Below are 15,869 nucleotides of genomic sequence, written 5' to 3'. Positions count from 1 at the left end.
TGATGATAAAGACTAGAGAGGGGTATGCTGATATTTTAAGGCATGCCAACAGAAAAGTTCAAAGTTCAAATTTATTATCAAAGTACGTATACCACATACAACCTTGAGATTCGTCTTCTTGCAGGCAGCCACAAAACAAAGAAACACAACAGAATCATAAGTCATGCCGTCAGACTGCTTGAAAAACATCAAGGCGTTAAGGCCTGATGTTATGAACCCCAGGATACTAGGAGAGAGATTGCTGGGGCTTTGACTAAGATTTTTATATCTTCTTTAGCCTGAGGCAATATCCTAGGAGAAAAGCCAATGTTGTTCTATTGTCTAAAGAGGGCAACAGGAATGATCCAGAAAATTACACGCCAGTGAGCCTTGCATCCATGGTAGGGAAATTATCACAGATGGTTCTTAGGAACAGGACTTACTCATATTTGGAAAAGCGTGTCACTGTGCCACACTCTTCTATGTACAGTTAAATGTAAGGGGACAGCAGAAACAAAGGAAATACAAGGAAAATGCTGGAAATACTCAGACCAGGCAGCATCTGCTGAAAGAGAAACATTTAATCCCTCAGGTCAATGACTCTTCCTGCACCTGAAATTGTTTAACTCGCGAGAGCAGGGGTTCCCATCCTAGGATCCATGGAGCCCTTCGGTTAATAGTAGGGGTCCATGGCATAAAAAAAGTTTGGAATCCCTGCTCTCTGGAGAAGTTACTTTACTCTCTGCCCAGCCTGCTAAGTATTTCCAGCATCAGCTTTATTTCTTTTTCAAGAAATTCATTTCTGTTTCCTTCTAAGATACATTCCATTGGAAAAATGTATGGTCTAATGCCCCATTCAATGCCCAGATGATCAAAGTGCCAACAGGTTCTCGTACTGCAATGAGCATAAACCAACAGCATTCATTTTTTAAAAATCTCCTACATCAAGCATACTAACCATATCTCATTTGTTCCACCTTTTCCTCTTGGATTCTCAATCCTAACCACCATTCAGTGACCTGCACATTGGCTTATGTTTAAGCTATTCATCACGCTAACCAGGGTCACTGAAGCAGCAACACAGAAGGATTATAACTTTGCATTCCAGATCAGAAAGTACATGGAAGTTATAATGCATGCGTTTTTGACACTACATACACAAAGAATATATGGCTTGGAGGAATTGGTGTCATTGGATATGCTTTACTGAACATCTGACCAAATGGTGAAGTGAACGACGAGTGTGATTGTGAATCAGAAGCAGGTTTATTATCAATGGCATGTCATAAAATACATTAAATTTAATTTATGAAATTAAATTTCATAACTGGGAAATATCAGTGCACCCAGAAGAATCAAATTCATTACTCTTCTCATGTCTCCTGATGTCTTTCATTGTATACAAATAATCTTGAATCCATTTCCACTACCTGCTGTAATATTTTTCTTGGAAATTTGTTCCACAACTATTAAAGTTTTAAAAATCATTCACCAGTTCTCTTAATTAAACATAATGTAATCAGTTCTCTTTATCTAAACAGGTAATAATTTAGAATCATGTTCCTTAGTATTTCAGCATTTCATCTGAACATTATGAGTATGTGCTAGCCCTCAGAGTTGTCCAATTTAAGCCCTTGCCAAGCTTTATTCCACCACCCTAAATATTCACCTATTTAAAAAGTTACTACTGATTCTGATTCCACAGTTACTTTCATCAGGCTGTCAAAGTTTAGGCTCTCAAAGCAGCTGTAAATCGTAGCCTCTGGCCAAGATGGCACCTGCGTACAATGTTCCCTCAGTCACCATCTTCTGGATAGACCACAAAACTTTTTATTTTACTTCTTTTATGCCCTTTACGTCTGTTTTCCATATGGAATACGTGTCTGGGACTGCTGGAGCTGCGATTTGCAGTTTGGAGATCGTTTAGATGATCCAGTGCTTTGCTGTCGCCAAGGGGATTCTGGGAGGCAACGAGTGTGAGCCTCGAGGTGAGGGCGCAAGCTGATGTTAGACTCCATTTCCCTGATTAAAGTGACGAGGAAGATTGAAACATTGAGGCAAAGGTGGAGGGTAAGTGCCAGCTGCCTGCCTTCTGATCGCTGGTGGGACCGCTCTGCTGCCGGAGAGTGGAGCCTGTCGCTGTGCCCAGAGGATGTTACCGAGGTTTTCTGAGTATGCGGATTTGGAATATGGTCTCTTTTTTTTCTCGAGTCTTGTAAGTGTTTTATATCGTGCTTTTGTCCGTTCTTTCTTTTTTTGTGAGGGGACGGGGGATTTGGGGGTCAATGTCCTTAATGCTTTTTTTTTGGGTTAGCTTTTTGTGCAAGGAGAGGAGGATTTGGAGGCAGATGTTCTTGTTGCATTTCGTGTGGGGGAAGAGGTGTTTGAGGGTTGATGATTGCGTTGCCATTCTTTTTTGTGCAGGGGTGGGGTTTGCTGTTTCTCTCTGAACTGACTTCCACACTTTTTCTTGGTTTTGTGGCTATGTGGAGAAGCTCAGGGTTGTATACCACATACATACTTTGATAATAATCTTTGATCCTTTGATCCATGAACTTTTTAAACTTAAAAATACCCTGTTAAAAGCCGAAGTTTCATAACTGCAGATACTGATCCGCAGAAAATTGCAGAATTAATGCAGAAGATCAGCACGGTCATTTACGCGTGGAGCCTAAAGAGATGGGGGAGACCTTAAGTGGATTTTTTGCATTCAGATGGACACAGAGACTATATAACTGCGGCAAAACAGCAATGAGATAATGGACTGTCTAGAGATTACAGCTGATTGAAGCAGATTAGGGTGGGGTATAGATAGTGCAAATGCAACCAGGCTTTTTCTGCTGATACTGGGTGAAAATGGAACTTGAGGTTATGGGTTAAGGATGAAAGATGAAATATTTAAGGGAAACCTGAGGGGGAACACCTTCACTCACACGGTGCATGTGTGGGTGGGTTGAAGGGACTATTTCTGTGCCATGGCGTTCTATAACTCTACATCAAAACAATCTTTTAAGTAATCACCCTGAATCTGCACAGAACATTTTCTCCACAACTAGTGAAAATATCACTTTGCGCAAGAGACTCATGAAAGGCGAGAACAAGTAAATAATAAAAGAATGCAATGGAGTTAAAAAAAAATCATGCATCACTAGTGCTAAGATTAAATCATAATAATCTGCAAGTATTCAGTTTACAGACTCACGACATCCCTAGTCAAGCCATCAGTTACTATTTACAACTAGATGCTCTGACAAATTGGTGGTGAGTCCCTATTCTGAACTTGCAAAAAAAAATCCCTACAGAAAGTAGGGAGTTTCAGATTTGAACCCAGCATCGATGTAGCAACAGTAATACATTGAAATGTCAGGTTGGTATGTGACTTAGGAACCTTAGGTGGTAGAATGGGAGAAAAAGAAATTTGTCAAGCAGCTGCAGTCCCTGTAAAAGAGATGGCACAAGGAGTACTAGTTACGGAATGAGTGATTGGTTAAGATGGTGGTTAGGATGCTATGCAGTGGGCAGTTGTCTAAGTTAAGCTTCAAGTACTGCTGAAGTTACAGCCATCCAGGTAAGTAGAAATTATTCTATCACATTTGTTTCTTGCACCTTCCAGCTGATGAAAGGCTTTGGGCAATCAGAAGAGTCAGATCATCAACTTACAGTGTGACTGTAGCCTGTATAAGCTGGATAATTCCTATTATTTCTAATGAAGTGAGCTAAAAATTGGAGGAAATATCGAACAGATGTAAACAGTTCTGAGTAAGATTACTCCCCACTGCTGCTCACAAAATAGAAATGGCAAAAGTAGGGACAAACAACATCTTGATCTAAAAGTCTCAGTGCATAGCTGAGCAGAGAATAAGAGATCTGATTTCAAAGGAAACAAATTTAGAATGCCAATGAAAATGACCCACTATATATGAACAAACAACAGGAATTCTGCAGATGCTGGAAATTCAAGCAACACACATCAAAGTTGCTGGTGAATGCAGCAGGCCAGGCAGCATCTCTAGGAAGAGGTACAGTCAACGTTTCAGGCCGAGACCCTTCGTCAGGACTCGGCCTGAAACGTCGACTGTACCTCTTCCTAGAGATGCTCCCTGGCCTGCTGCATTCACCAGCAACTTTGATGTGTGTTGCCACTATATATGATCTATTTTAATTGCTATTTTCACCCTGGCATCCCCTTCTAATGACAATGGACCCAAGATCAGCATAACAGTAGGTAACTCCTTCCCAACATTAGTCTAGGTTTTGGCTCTGATAAAAACCAAAGCCCACCCAACCGAGAAAAATATGATGAGAGAAAACAACATTATCAGGTTAGGCAGGACTGTTCCTAATCAAAAAATTACAGCATTTTAGTCCATTACATCCATGGCAGCTACATGACCTAATCCTACTTGCAGCATTTGATCTTTAGCCCAGTAGATTACTACTCTTCAAGTAAACATTCACTTATTAAGTATAAAGGTGTTTTTATCCTTTCAGGCTATAATTTTAGAATTCCTCCTACCCACTACCGCCATCACGATCTGCGCGAAAAAGTATTTCCTCATCTTCCCTCTAATCCTTCTAATTATTCCAAATCTACACCCCCTTGTCGGGATATTTAGCAATTAGATCTTTTCTATTTATACTATTGTGGCTCCTCTATTTTAAGCACTTTAGATAATTCTCCACTTAACCTCCAGTGTTCCAAAGGAAGCAATTTTAGCCGATCCAATCTTTCTAGACCTGACAACATCCTCATACCTTCTCCTGTGGAATCATAGCTTTCCTATGCCAGAGCTATACTGTACATTAATTATGTGGCTAAAGCACTGCATTCATTCCTGTTCTTATTTTCTAAATCAGAGAATTTAGGCATACATCTCAAATAGCCTCTGACAACCAAGTCCTGCTCCTGGCCTTTATATGTGGCTTCGTTACTAAACCCGGTGGAACCGTTTCTACTGACAGGAGAAAGGGCAAAGGTGGGTTACTGGCACCTTAAAACCAGTTGCTTTGGACAGATAGGGCTCATCAGCCATGGTCGGCAGCTCACTTAGGAGAAGAAAAGCTCTGATCTCAAACCACCGCTGCCTTGCAGCGAAACCCACTCATGGGGATGGCTTTGAGAGAAAACACCAAGAAAAAATCTGGAGCTGAAGTCCCCAAAGACATCGTACGTTGAGTTCAATCTTGACTAAGAACTCCTATGATGCTGCTGGTGCCAAACTGTACTGGTCTCTGCCATTCCTTTGGATTCAACAGTTGCGTGGAGAGGGGGTGCCTGCTGCCTGGGCAACAGCTTGCTCTCAGACAGCTAGGACGCAAAATCCACAGCCGACTCTGCCCAACAGAGGGCCTCATTTTCTAAATGAGAGCATACTTCACTAACCATCTCTGCTGGTTGCATTGTGACCTTTAAAGATCTGTGGACATAATTCAAGTTTCTCTCTTTCTCCTGTTTCTCGATACCAACCATTCATTTCAAGATCACTTGCTCTTTACAGGTTCCAAAATTACTTCAAGCTCCTTTGGATTGAACTGCATATGATACATTTCTGCCCAACTGGCCAGACCATCTATATCCTCTTGAAGACAGAAGCATTCCTCCTCTTCTAAAAACTACACAACTATTTTGTATCATTTGTAAGCTTCTCTATCTTTTCTTCATTTGTCTAGATAATTAATAACCAGCAAATTTAGAGTTTCATGGAATCCCACTGGAAACAAGCTCCCAGTGATAAGAACAGCAATCATTATCCCCTGCTTCCTGCCACTGACCCAATTTTGAAACCAATTTGCTGTCCTCCTGTGAATGACAGGATTCTGCCTTAATCAGCTCACTTTGCAGGACTTGCCAAAAGCTTTTAATGAAATCCAGATATTTTCAAACAAAATGCTCTCATCTTTGATACTTCCTCAAAAAATTTAAACATGTTAATCAGATAAGGCTTTCCTTTGACTAATCCAGATCTGAGGTTAATCTTTCCAAGCAAAGGCTTGCACTATCCCTCAAATAATTACGAAAACTTCTCCACTACTGAAATTTATTCCTCTATTTATTCCATTTATCCTTTCCTCCTTTTCTAAAAGATGGCTCATTACAGTCCTCCAGTCATCCTTTTGTAGGCAGAAAAGATTGAAAAATTATGGTCAAAAATTCCAATTTTCTTCCACATTTCTCTTAAAAGATTGGAATACATTTAATTTGGGGCCACTAATTCAGCAACTTTCAAAGAGATCATCTCAACAGTACTACTTTCACAATCCTTTTCTTATATATTATTTCATACACTTCTTTTTAAAATTAATTTTTTATGCGTTTCTACAACACAGCGACAGAAAAAACCCATCTACAAAATGGAGGTCTATACAGTGCAAAATAAACGTGTCCAATATATAATTCATAACAATAAAGAAAAAGCACCCAAAATAAAATCAAATAAAATTAGTGTCCTCCCCACCCTCCCACTATAAAACCCCAGGCCAATCATTTCTATGTATAAAAATTAATTGGAGCATTCAACCCCACAGAGCTGTAAATATATATATAAAAGAAAATACAATACCGACTACCAAAACTATAATGTAATTCACAACAAAAAACCGTAAAACTTACAGGAAAAAAAAAGCTGAAATTAAGGGATTGTAGTACAAAAAAAAGGTAAACTTAATCTAAAGAGGAGTTATGAAAGTATTCAAGAAAAGGCCCCCACACCTTATGAAACTTCATGTCTGAATTAAGTGAATAATTAATCTTTTCAAGGTCTAAGCAGGACATATCACTAAGCCACTGAGCATGAGTGGGTGGGGCAGCATCTCTCCACCTAAGAAGAACTAACCGTCTAGCCAAGACAGGGGCAAAAGATAATGTTCGACGTTTAGTCGAACTCAAGTGCATGTCTACTTCACCCAAGGTGCCAAAAAGAGCAATCAGAGGGTTAGGTTCTAAGTGGCGATTAAGAATATGGGAGAGAGTTGAAAAAACTTCTCTCCAGAATTTCTCTAGATTAGGACAGGCCCAGTAAAGTTCAACCTACCTAATACTCATTTCTTTAGATATCTTCAAATTAGACATTTCATTAACCCTTTAATATCAAACTCTCCTGAGATGCCTGAGAAAAACATTGTGGACTTGTTTCTTTGTATTAATCCACTGGGTAAAGGTTTAATATCTGCTATTCGGGATAACTTAGTGATCTTGAGGCGTGCCCCCTTCGATAAAATTAGAACTGCCTGGGAGCATGATTTAAATATTTCCTTATCTGATGTGGTTTGGGATTCAATTCTTAAGTCAGTTAACTCAACCTCTTTATGTGCTCGCCACTGCCTTTTGCAGTTTAAGATTGTACACAGGGCTCGTATGTCTAAAACTAAATAATCGCGGTTTTACCCTGACATTAGTCCCATTTGTGATAAGTGTAAAGGGGGCCAGGCTTCTCTTATCCATATATTTCATACATTTCTATAATGCAAGTTTCATTCTCTTTCATAAGAGACAGGTGGAACCCTACCTCAGCATGCAGATTATACTTTTGTCTCTTCTTTGCTTTTGTCATCCTCTTGCTTTTCATGAATGCATTAAACATCTTTGTTTTCTCCAGATTTTACCCACTATTACATCTTCATTTCTGCCAATTACCATATGTTTCTCTCCATTTCAGTCTTTTCTATATTTATTAAATGTGGCAAATTGTCTAATTATGATATGACATGTATTTTTTTTGTCTTATCCAATCCCCCGCACCTCTAGACTTTAGCATTCAAGTGCTCTCAATATGGTTACATTGCAATATGGCAGTGTCATCCTTCATTACCCCAAAAGCAACAAGTGATGAGTTCCAGTCTACCTTTGCTAAATACTTTTCAGTCTAGTAAAATTGGCAATATCCCAACTAGAACTTCTGCTCCTACATTATCTTTGTCCCTTCAAATAACCACGCCAAATCTAATTGAATTGTTAGCACTAACACAGAAATGCTCTCCAATCTGGCCAGCCTCATTCCTCAAATCTTGAAGCAGAGTTTCACCATTCCACTTAACCTTGCTAGGCTTGCTACATATCTGCTACGAAAATCTTTTCTGAATTTAAGAATTGATTGTCTGCTATATTTTTAAAAATACTGACCATATCACAATTACTACTTGACCAATTAAAATCTATAATTTTCACCTCCCATTAGCACTTTACCATTTTGGTGCATGTTTACACATTTGTCTGGAAATGTGTGATTAATCCCCCTTGAACAGTTTGGAGGACCACAATACAATACGATAGCATGACTGCCCTTTGACTGTTTTGCAGTTTTGATTATCTGTTTAACATTCCATCCCTCTTAGTGGTGATAATTTCTTCAACAAATATTGCCATTCTTCTTACTTTTGAAAAGCCTCTAATCAGAGTATGCCGCTCCTACGTTTCTTTAGGTCAAGTTTCTGTCCCTCTTTAAAACAAATAACCATAACATTTGCACTACATTTTCAGTATATGATTAATGTTGATCAACTTCCTGCTCACAAACACCTCATATTTACAAGACTCTCTTGTTGATTTTATCTGCTTTAATTGCCCTGCCTTCCAAAATCTCTCATGTACTTTCCTAATATTTTTCAGAACTTGCATCAACAACAATAGCACACCTGCCTCTGAGAATATTGGTTCTTGATGCAATGAGGGGCAGCCAATCCCACCTGGACGGTTGCTATGTTCCCAGAATTTGCTGTAAACTCAAACATTCACCTTTGTCACACAGTTATCTGTACTGTGCTTTTTTCTCAGCAGCGAGGTGCACCAAAAGTAATCAGTGGATTATAACTTTTGAGGTCTTGGTCCTGCTTCACAGTTGAACTATAATGATCTAATGTTCCGCTCAAGCCTCAACATCATAAGTCTGTGGTTATCCGGGTTATTAGAAACTCCTGGACTTGTCATAGTGCAGGATATGTATTCCACAGATCTGACGCTCCTTCACATTTTCAATCTCTTTCCCGACTCCTCAAAAACCTGCTTGCAGAACTTCATTCTATATTTGACATTTGTCATTGGTACCCACATGAATCACAATCTTTTGTTGTCCACAACTCATCTCCAGAATTACTGCAGTCTTTGATGTCTTTGAAGCTGGCACATGGGGGACAACATATCATTCTTGAAACATGCCTGCAATCACAGAAAACTACAGAATTTCCACTAAACAGGTTAACAAATGACTTAAATATTCTAATTTTTTACTCACCCCAAATTGATTTTGAATTTCCCATTTCTGTTTTTAACCCAAACACTTGTTAAAGCTCAACAACCTCATTCCCATGTCTCTTTTTAAAAGCTGATGGTTAAATACAAATATTTCTAGCCCTTGTTCAAGAATTAAATTTCATTCAACTTTTGAACAGTATATTTTCTTCTGGCAGTTTTACTGCATTCCTTTTTCTTAGCCAATATGCAGCAAGCCCAACAAGCCTAAGTATAATGGTGAAATTCTGCTTTGAGAGCGAGGCTGGCCAGATGGTAGAGAATTTTTGTGTTGGTGATAACAGTTCAGTTACGCTCAGCATTGTTATTTGAAAGGTCAAAGATAAAACTGGAGTAAAAATTCTCAGAGGATCCAGTCTGCTAGGAACACATAACCACTAAACATCTTACCAGATCCGATGAATCACATCACTTTCACTCCTAGCCCAAACTACTTTCAAACAAAGAAAACAGTTTTTAAAATCTGGAAGGCAGATGTATTAACAGAATATTTTATGGAGGTACGGACATTTCACTGTTGCATCGAGATTCAGGTGTGTAGGTTTTCTGAGCTCAATATTCCGTTTGTCTGAGAAGTACTCTGCCTACTGGGTCCACTAAACAACCAGGAATCTTATTTGATCTTTTTCCTCACTAATCTTAATCGAGAAGCAACCTGCTCAAGGTAGTCTAGTGAGAATAAGACAGAACCGGGATGATCTGGTCTGCAGGTTCATTTATGTGCTGATGTCACCAGGAAGTCCAGCTTATGAGAGTTTCTTAAAATGCAAAACAGCATCACAAAAATGCAACATAAAATTAAAACATTTTTGATGACACATAGTTATGCTGCTGAAGGTTATATCCAAACCCTGAAGAAACTATCTTCATGAGGATGACAAGTTTGATGCTCTAAGATTGGCATTTTGATCTTAAACACTTGACTTGCCAGTGTTTAAATCAAGAAACATTGGAAACTACAAAACCATTTTACATTCTTCACTCTTGAAATGTTGCTTCCAGTGTTCCACAGAAAGGTCAGTGCATTCTAAGAACTGGAAACTGTACATCACCTCATGCTATGCAAAACATAGAAATGGCACAATTTCGATCTAATGAAACCACTAAGGATTGCATTGTTTCTGCATACACTGGCTGTAAATGCATTAAGCCTTTGAATGAAAATCCCCACTTTCAATGGTAAAACAGATCTGGATACACAAAACTGAGATCCAAGCTGATACCGAGCTCAGTTTAGAAAGTTAAATATTGCTCAAAGGAAAGAAAGACTGGGGAGGAAATTGGTTCATGTTCAAATGAACGGTTCAATTAAAGCTGTGAGGAATTATAAACTGTAGATGGAGTGCACTATCAAAAAGGAATTCATGGGGTGGAACGATTTAAATCAATTCACAGGACCATTATAAACCTTCACTTAGAAAGGCACAGATTAATCAAGTATTGTCAGCATGAATCTGTAGAGTAACTTGGTATAAATTTCTTTTGAAGTTAAAAGGAAAGCCTATTCAATGCAATCTAGCAGGTCAAGCATCGTCTGTGCAAAGAGAAATAGATTCAACATTTCGGGTCAACCCCCTACGTTAATTATCTTTTCACAGATGCTGGCTGACCTGCTGAGTACGTCCACATTTTCAGGTTTTGTATCAGATTTCCATCTGTATTTTTCTAAGTTGAGTTTTATTTGATGTAGTCTAAAGGGATTTTAGAGAGGTTTTGACAAGGTTCCACGTGACAACCAAGTAAAGCTTCATGGAGTCCCAGGAAGGGTGGCAAATTTGATCCAAAGATATTTCAGTGACTGGAGGGAAACGAGCACTGGTTGTGCTCAGTTCCATTAAGCTCATTTCTGTGCCTCTTAAGCTTATAATAATATTAATGCTTTGGACTTAAAGAGGCGCATTATAGAGAGGTTTGCTGATGATAGAGAAATTGGCTTGTAGTTCACAGGGAGGAGAAAGCTTTATACTTACAGGATCAAAAATGTGGCAAGTAGAACTTAATCCAGAGAACATAAAGATTTCTGTTTGTAAAGAAGTAAAAGGCAATGGAATATAATACAGAATCTGGAAAAGCAGACTTATTAGGGAGTGACAACATGGGTTTGTTGAGGGAGGAGGTCATGTCTCAAAAGGCAGGAGGAGAGATAGCAGCACGCCGCGCACACGCTGCCCTCCGGTCAAAATGATATTGTATCCGTTAAATAGGGGCCGTGGACAATTCTGATTTGATGGAGACAGGCGTGAAAGCACAGAGGAACATCTGGAGAAATTTCTGAAACACAGGTTCACTGCTGTTGTTACTGCGCGATTGAGAATCTTGTGGAGGTAAGGCCTCAAAATCCCTGGCTTTGCCTGCTGTTGGCGACCGAGATTGAGGTCGAATCGTTCAGATAGAGATGGTGCTCGGTACTCGGTGTCGGAGAGCTGATCGGAGGCTCGAAATTTTCGGACGACTCAGAGTCGGACTGTGGTCGGGCATGGCAGGGAGAGTTTTCTTCCTTCTCCCGTCTGTGTGAGATGTGGGACATTTGAGAGTCTTTGAACTTTTTACTGTGCCATGGACTGTTCTTCATCGGATTATGGTATTGTTGCACCGTTGTAACTATATGTTATAATTATGTGGTTTTGTTAGTTTTTTCAGTCTTGGTCTGTCCTGTGTTTTGTGGTATCACACCAGAGGAAATATTGTATCATTTCTTAATGCATGCATTACCAAATGACAATAAAAGAGTACCGCGTGTCTTCATAATCTAAAAAAAATCGAATATAGAGGGCAGCAGTGGAAGGGCATTATTCTGATTGGAGGCCTGTAATCAGTGGTGTTCCGCAAAATTAAGTGTTGGGACTTCAGTTATTTTCTAGATATACATATACGCACCAGGATGTGGTGTACAGATTACAACAGAAGAAAGAAAAGGCATGTAAAAAGGGCAATGTTATGATAGTCAAGGGAGATTTTGATAGACAGGTAGGTCGGGTAAATCACATTGATATCGGATTCTAAGAGAAAGAATTTGTAGAATGTCTATGAGATGCCTTTTCGAAGCAGTTCGTGGTTGAGCCCACTATGGAAAAGGCAATTCCAGATTGGGTGTTGTATAATAAGCCAGATTTGATTAGGGAGTTTAAGGTAAAGAAACCCCTAAGAGGCAGTGATCATAGTATGACAGAATTCACTTCGCATCTTGAGAGGGAGAAGCTAAAATCAGATACATTAGTATGACAGTGGAGTAAAGGAAACTACAAAGGTATGAGAAAGGAGCTCATCAAAGTTGATTGGAAGGGGACACTAGTAGGGATGACGGCAGAACAGCAATGGCTGGATTTTGTCGGAACAAGTCAGAAGGCACAGGTTCATCCCAAAGAAGTAGTTGTATACTAAAGAGAGGATGTGGCAACTGTGGCTGACAAGGGAGGTCAAAGGCAACATAAAAAGCAAAAGAGAGGGCATATACAGTACTGTGCAAAAGTCTTAGGCAATTGTATATGGTATGGTGCCTAAGACTTTCTCTTAGTATTGCAGAATTTTATGTATGGCACTGTACTGCAATACATTAAAAATCATAACATATTTGAGTGATGATAAACCTGATTCTGACTTGGGTCTCTATTGTGGACTGAGAGTGGGAAGAGGGCATGGTTAGGAAAGGGGGAAGGGAGAGTGGAGGGAACTGGAAGCACCAGAGAGGCATCTGTAATGATCAATAAACCAATTGTTTGGAATCAAATGACCTCGCTTGGTGTTTCAAGGCCGGGTGTGTCTGCACCTGTGCCACCCCCCACCCCGGCAGGCATTCTCTGCCATTTGTCCCACACCCTCATGGTGCTCCACCCTCAACATTCCCAACATCCTTTTTTCCCACAAGATTTATAAACTCGCTCTTCACTCCACGTTGACAAATACAGTACTGTGTAAAGTTCTTAGGTGCCCTGGCTATACTTATGCGTCGAAGACTTTTACACAGTACTGTAACATAGGAAAAATTAGCAGGAAGCTAGAGGATTGATTAGATTTTAAAAACTAACTGAAAGCAACTAAAAAAGCAGTAAGGAGAGAAAAGATGAAACATGAAAGTAAGCTGGCTAATAATATAAAAGAGGATACCAAAAGTTTTTTTTTAATAAGTAAAGAGTAAAAGAGAAGAGAGTGGATATCGAACTGCTGGAGAATGACACTGGGGAACTTAGGAAGAGACAATGGTGCCTAACGGCGACTCCTTCGCTTGCATCTTTGGAAACAGCTCTATTTCCATCTTTAATATCTCCATTTTTTCCCTTTCAGGGTTCTTTTGAAGACCCTGACCTGGAGTTACACGCTGACTACAGTTCTTTGCGGGAATGGGACCCGCTCTCAGGGTTTCACGACTGGCTGTTATTTGGGACGCCAAGGGCTCAGCCTAAGAGCTTCACTCGCCTTCGGAGGTTCGAGATGGTTCGAGATGGGGGGGGATCGGAGGTCGGGGTCTGGACAGGAGATCGGTGTGTCGGGGGGAGATGGAAGGTTTAAAGCTGTGTGCCCAGAGACCTGAGATCTTTGGAAACAGAGCTCGGAAAAAGCAATACAACAGACTTTTAACATCATAAACCAGCAAGTTGTTTGTTATGTCTCCCCTCTCGCTGTGAAACAGAGACACCTCTTTCTCCTTTATTATGGGGAGAGAGAGAGAGCCTGTGGTATGTTGTATACCGGGTGAACAAGCAGTCTTTGGAGTACTGCAGGTCTGTGTCTTTGCTGTTGCTTTGCTCACGCTTGAGTGCTCGGTGGCGGGTGTCGATACTTTTTTTTGCCGGTGGGTGGTGGGGGGGGGGATCGTTGCTTGCTGCCACTTACGTGCAGGAGGGAGGGGAGCTGGGGGGCAACTCTGGGGTTCTAACATTTAACTGTTACTCATTCTTTGAGGGCACTCCTCTGTTTTCGTGGATGGTTGCAAAGAAAAAGCATTTCAGGATGTATATTGTATACATTTACCCAACATTAAATGTACCTTTGAAGGCAGTAAAGGGGACCAAGAAGTAGCAGACAAACTCAATAATAATTTTGCATCTGTCTTCACAGTGGAAGAAACCAGCAGTGTGCCAGAAATTTGAGAGTTTAAGGGGGCAGAAGTGACTGCAGTTGCTAATACTAAAGAGAAGGTGCTTGGGAAGATGCAAGGTTTGAAGGCAGAATTCCCTGAAGATTAACTTGCAGGTCAAGTCGGTGGTGTGAAAGTCAAAAGCAATGTTAGTATTCATTTTGAGAGGACTACAACATAAAAGCAAGGAAGTAATGCTAAGGCTTTATAAGACACTGGTGAGGCCTCACTTGGAGTATTGCGTGCAGTTTTGAGCCCCGTATCCAAAAAAGGATGTGTTGATGTTGGAGAGAGTTCAAAGGAGGTTCACGAAAATGATTCTGGGAATGAAATACTCATATGAGGAGTGTTTGATGGCTCTAGGCTTGTACTTGCTGAAATTTAGAAGAATTGGGGGGGGGGGGGTGTCTTGAAGCTTATCAAATGTTGAAAGGCCTAGATTGAGTGGACATGGAAAGGATGTTTCCTAAAATGGGGGAGTCTAGAAGCAGAGGGCACAGCCTCAGAATAGAGGGAAGCCCATTTAGAAATGAGCAGGAATTTCTTCAGCCAGATGGTGGTGAATCTGTGGAATTCATTGCCACAGGCAGATATGGAGGCCAGATCATTGGGTGTATTTAAGTCAGAGGTTGATAGGTACTTGACTAGTCAGGTGTGAAAGGCCATGGGGAGAAGGCAGGAGAAAGAGGTTGACAAGGAAATGGATCAGTCATGATCAAATGGCAGAGCAGACTCGATGGATCGAATAGCCTAGTTTTGCACGCAAGTTTTGTGCTCTTATAAATCATCTGGACCAGATAGACTGCATCCTAGGGTTCTGAAAGAGGTAGCTGAAGAGACTGCGGAGGCATTAGAAATTATCTTTCATTAGATTCTGGAATGGTTCCAGAGGACTGGAAAATGTCACTCCACTCTTTAAAGAGGGAAGGAAGTAAAAGAAAGGAAATTATAGTCTAATTAGCCTGACTTCAGAGGGTTGTAAGATGTTGGCAAGAGAACAGAAGTCCATTATAAAGGATGATGTTTCTGGGTACTTGGAAGCACATAATAAAATAGGCCAGTCAATATGATTTCCCTTCAGGGAAAATCTTGCCTGACCAATTTGTTCGATTTCTTTGAGGAATTAACTGGCAGGATAGAAAATGGAGAGTCAATGGATATTGTTTACTTGGATTTTCACAAGATACCACACAGGAGGCTGCTAAATGAGATAAGAACCCATTGTATTACAGGAAAGATACTAGCAGGTTTGAAGATTGATTGACTGGCAGGAGGCAAGGAGGTATAATAGGGGCCCTTTTTGGTTGGCTGCCAGTGGTGTTCCACAGGTTCCGGTGTTGGGACTGCTTCTTTTCACATTATATGTCAATGTTTTGGATAATGGAATTGATGGCTTTACCGCCAGTTTGCAGACAATAAGAAGATAGGTAATGTCGAGGAAACAGAGTCTGCAGAAGGATTTAGGTAGATTAGGAGAATACGTAAAGATGTGGCAGATGGAATGCAGTGTAGGAAAGTACATGGTCATACACTTGGGTACAAAGAATAAAGGCACAGACTATTTTCTAAATG

General features: G+C 40.2%; 1 protein-coding gene across 1 annotated transcript in view; it reads right to left on the bottom strand.

Moving 5' to 3' along the window:
• Positions 1-15,869, bottom strand: part of foxj3 (forkhead box J3) — a 168,752-nt gene that overhangs the window by 9,221 nt on the left and 143,662 nt on the right. The window lies entirely within an intron of this gene.

The sequence above is a fragment of the Mobula birostris genome, chromosome 27, assembly GCF_030028105.1.
Source record: "Mobula birostris isolate sMobBir1 chromosome 27, sMobBir1.hap1, whole genome shotgun sequence".
In the NCBI taxonomy this organism is placed as follows: Eukaryota; Metazoa; Chordata; class Chondrichthyes; order Myliobatiformes; family Myliobatidae; genus Mobula; species Mobula birostris.
This window is presented reverse-complemented; position numbering and strand designations above follow the sequence as displayed.